The sequence below is a fragment of the Oratosquilla oratoria genome, chromosome 32 (genome assembly GCF_046742065.1).
Source record: "Oratosquilla oratoria isolate Oo_2021 chromosome 32, ASM4674206v1, whole genome shotgun sequence".
NCBI classification, from domain to species: Eukaryota; Metazoa; Arthropoda; class Malacostraca; order Stomatopoda; family Squillidae; genus Oratosquilla; species Oratosquilla oratoria.
In genome coordinates, this window is record NC_134808.1 from 2,499,088 (window position 1) to 2,504,087 (window position 5,000).

General features: G+C 33.3%; 1 protein-coding gene across 1 annotated transcript in view; it reads right to left on the minus strand.

Annotated features, from left to right (window-relative positions):
* Positions 1–5,000, minus strand: part of LOC143017598 (uncharacterized) — a 748,821-nt gene that overhangs the window by 20,337 nt on the left and 723,484 nt on the right. The gene's annotated exons all lie outside the window — the stretch shown is intronic.

The window sequence follows — 5,000 nt, forward strand, 5'->3', positions numbered from 1 at the left end:
CGCTTGTTTGATTTTCTTGGTGACAATTACTTAATTCAGCATGTAAAAGAGCCCACAAGATATGGAAACTTACTCGATCTTCTGATCACTAGCCGCGAAAGCATGGTAACTGATGTAGAAGTCGGTGAATCTGTTGCAAATAGCGATCACAACCTAGTTAGATTCAAACTCCTAAACAATTTTAGAATAGATACTTGTGTTTCTAAAATACCCGATTTCAGTAAAGCTCAGTTCATAGAACTACGTCAGGAGCTTCATCTTACAGATTGGGAGGCAAAATTAAACGAAAGACCTGTAGATCAGATGTGGGAAATATTTCAAAATACGCTCACTAAGATGATTCAAACTTATATTACTTTTAAGGATAGACGTCCCCCAAATCAGGCTCGCCCAAAGTGGCTCGACAAAGAAACTGAAAAAAGTATTGCTAAAAAGAGACAGGCTTATAAGAAATATAAGTGCTCGGGTGCATCTAATGACTATGAAAGTTATGTATCAATACAGAGAGATTTAAAAAAGACAATAAGAAAAAGAAAACGACAATACGAAATGAACATTGCTGATAAATCCAAAGAGAATCCCAAAGAATTCTATAGTTACATTAGAGATAAAAAGGTTGTTAGGAATCACATTGGTCCACTATTATCTGCTGACGGTCAACTTGAATATTCAAATGAAGGAATGTGTAATATCTTAAACAATTATTTTAGCTCGGTATTCGTAAACGAAACACCTCAAGGTGAATTCCAAACTGAAACCTGTGAAAAGTCTAGGGTAAACTTACTCGGTACGGTAAATATAACAAAAGAAAAAATTAAAAGGTGTATAGACAAACTCAAAGTTAATAAAACACCAGGGCCTGATGGTTGGCATCCAAGAATCTTAAAGGAAATGAAAAATGAAATTGTTCTTCCATTAGAAATTATTTTCAAGAAATCCATCATATCCGGAGATGTCCCAAGAGAATGGAAGCTAGCTAACGTTACTCCCATATTCAAAAAAGGTGACAAAAAGAAACCAAATAACTATAGGCCTATAAGTTTGACTTCAATCGTAGGAAAAATAATGGAAACTATCATCAGAGATGCTATCGAATATCATTTAGAAAGTAACCGTTTGATAAACGATAGCCAGCATGGTTTCAGACGGAAACGTTCTTGCGTGACTAACTTACTCGAATTCTACAACACAGTTATCTCGAATTATGACAAAAGAAACAATATAGATTTAGTATATCTAGACTTTGCAAAAGCTTTTGATACCGTCCCACACGAAAGACTACTTACTAAATTAGCTTTGCATGGAATAAGTGGTAGCCAATTAGGTTGGACTAGTAATTGGTTGAATGATCGAAAACAGAGTTGTTTTAAATGGAAAAACTTCTGGATGGAAAAGTGTTGCAAGTGGAGTTCCTCAGGGTTCCGTTCTTGGGCCACTTCTATTCATAGTATATATAAATGATATAGACCATGGACTAAAATCTACTGTTTCCAAATTTGCTGATGATACAAAACTGTGCGGAGTGGCAAATGATCACTCAAACCAATTAGATATTCAAGAAGATTTAGATCAATTACAGCAATGGTCTGAAAAGTGGCTAATGAAATTTAACACAAGTAAATGCAAGGTAATGCACATAGGTAAAAATAACAGTAAGTACGATTACAAGTTATTTGGAAATTCGTGAACAAAAGTGGATAGTGAAAAAGATCTCGGCGTAATTATCAGTAACGACCTCAAATCATCCAAGCAGTGTATTTCAGCCTCTGAGAAAGCAAATAAGATTCTAGGACTGATTGCGCGATCTTTTGATTTCAAAAGTCCATCACTCATTAACAAGCTATATAAATCGTTAGTTCGTCCACATTTGGAATATGCTGTTTCCGTATGGTCACCGAATCTCATTAAAGACATTGACGGATTGGAAAGAGTACAACGGCGAGCCACAAAACTGATTCCAAATATCAAAAATAAATCATACGAAAATCGACTAAAACATATGAATCTGTTTTCCCTAAAAAAGCGTAGACTCAGAGGTGACTTGATACAGGTCTTTAATATTCTAAAGGGAATTGACAACATCAAAAGTGATCAAATTTTTACATTGAATGAGAATCAGACAAGAAACAATGGTCTTAAACTCTCCGGAAATAGATTCTTTTTGTCACCTTTTTTGAATATGGGAGTAACGTTAGCTAGCTTCCATTCTCTTGGGACATCTCCGGATATGATGGATTTCTTGAAAATAATTTCTAATGGAAGAACAATTTCATTTTTCATTTCCTTTAAGATTCTTGGATGCCAACCGTCAGGCCCTGGTGTTTTATTAACTTTGAGTTTGTCTATACACCTTTTAATTTTTTCTTTTGTTATATTTACCGTAGTGAGTAAGTTTACCCTAGACTTTTCACAGGTTTCAGTTTGGAATTCACTTTGAGGTGTTTCGTTTACGAATACCGAGCTAAAATAATTGTTTAAGATATTACACATTCCTTCATTTGAATATTCAAGTTGACCGTCAGCAGATAATAGTGGACCAATGTGATTCCTAACAACCTTTTTATCTCTAATGTAACTATAGAATTCTTTGGGATTCTCTTTGGATTTATCAGCAATGTTCATTTCGTATTATCGTTTTCTTTTTCTTATTGTCTTTTTTAAATTTCTATGTATTGATACATAACTTTCATAGTCATTAGATGCACCCGAGCACTTATATTTCTTATAAGCCTGTCTCTTTTTAGCAATACTTTTTTCAGTTTCTTTGTCGAGCCACTTTGGGCGAGCCTGATTTGGGGGACGTCTGTCCTTAAAAGGAATGTAAGTTTGAATCATCTTAGTGAGCGTATTTTGAAATATTTCCCACATCTGATCTACAGGTCTTTCGTTTAATTTTGCCTCCCAATCTGTAAGCTGAAGCTCCTGACGTAGTCCTATGAACTGAGCTTTACTGAAATTGGGTATTTTAGAAGCAAAAGTATCTATTCTAAAATTGTTTAGGAGTTTGAATCTGACTAAGTTGTGATCGCTATTTGCAACAGATTCACCGACTTCTACATCAGTTACCATGCTTTCGCGGCTAGTGATCAATAAATCGAGTAAGTTTCCATATCTTGTGGGCTCTTTTACATGCTGAATTAAGTAATTGTCACCAAGAAAATCAATCAAGCGACTGCCTATATGGCCATGTTCAAGGATCATCCAATCAATGTCAGTAAAATCGAAATCACCCATTATCAATAAATCCCGGTTGCAGAAACTAGACAGTTCTTGCAATAACAGTTTGTCGTCTGCTAATGATAATGTCTTTGGCCTATATATTACACCTATATTCATTTTTTGTCCATTTGTTTGTGTGTGTGTGTGTGTGTGTGTGTGTGTGTGTGTGTGTGTGTGTGTGTGTGGGTAGAAACAACTTTGCCAACCGTGTAGTTAATGAATGGAATAAACTTCCTGCACAGGTAGTGCAATGTAGTCCAGTTCGAAGCTTTAAGAATCATTTAGATAAATACCTAAGAAAGATGCTGTAATGATTATAATTTATCTTATATTATTTGTTTTTGTTTTGTTATCATTTGTCTGTCTGATTTTTATTTATTATTAGTTATATGTCAATTTATTATTATTTACTATTTACCTGTTTGTTTATCATTTAACTATACCTATGCATTTATTTATGTATTTTATTTGTTATTTACATTATCATAGTTTTATTTATTATTTTATTATTAATATGATTTTTTTTCGCATCCGACCTAGATATGGATCAAAAGGTCTCCTGTCGGCATGATCCGCCTTTGTAATCCTTTGTAATCCTTTGAAACTAAAAAATATATATATATATTCCTAAGAAGAGACAGACTTATAAGAAATACAAGAGCTCGGGTGCACCTAACGACTATCAAAGTTATGTAACAATACAGAGAGATTTAAAAAGGGACAACAAAAAACGAAAACGACAATACCAAATGAATATCGTTGATAAATCCAAAGAGAATTCCAAAGAATTCTACAATTACATAAGAAATAAAAAAGGTTATTAAGAATCATATTGCCCACTATTATTTGCTGGCGGCCAATTTGTGTATTCAAATGAAGGAATGTGTAATATTTCAAACAAATATCTTAGCTCAGTATTCGTAAACGAAGAACCTTAAAATGAACTCCATACTGAAATATGTGAAAAATCTAGGGTAAACTTACTACGGTGAATATAATAAAAGAAAAATCAAAAGGTGTATAGAAAAACTCAAAATTAATAAAGCACCAAGGATCTTAAAGAAATGAAAAATGAGATTGTTGTTCCATAAGAAATTATTAAGAATATATATATATTATATCCGTAGATGTCCCAAGAGAATGGAAGCTACCTAACGTCACTCCAATATTCAAAAAAGGTGACAAAAAAACAACAACTAAATAAATAACTACAGAACTATAGTCTTGACTTCAATAGTAGGAAAATTATTAAAACTAACATCAGAAATGCCATTGAACATCATTTAGAAAGTAACTGCTTGATAAATGATAGCCAGCATGTAAGTATATATATATATATATTTATATATATATATATATATATACATATATATACATATATATATATATATATATGTACATACACACACACACACACACACACACACACATATATATATATATATATGCTTAAAAGTGGCAGTCTGCCGACAAGATTGACTAGATAAACACCATATGAGGACGGAGCCTTTATTTGTACGACGTTTCGCTTATTACAGATTTTTTCAAGTACGTACAAATAAAGGCTCCGTCATCATATGGTGTTTATCTAGTCAATCTATATATATATATATATATATATATATATGTGTGTGTGTGTGTGTGTGTGTGTGTGTGTGTGTGTGTGTGTGTGTGTGTGTGTGTGTGTGTGTGTGTGTGTGTGTGTGTGTGCGTGTGCGTGTGCGTGTGCGTGTGAAAAGTCTAGGGTAAACTTACCACGGTAAATATAACAAAGGAAAAAT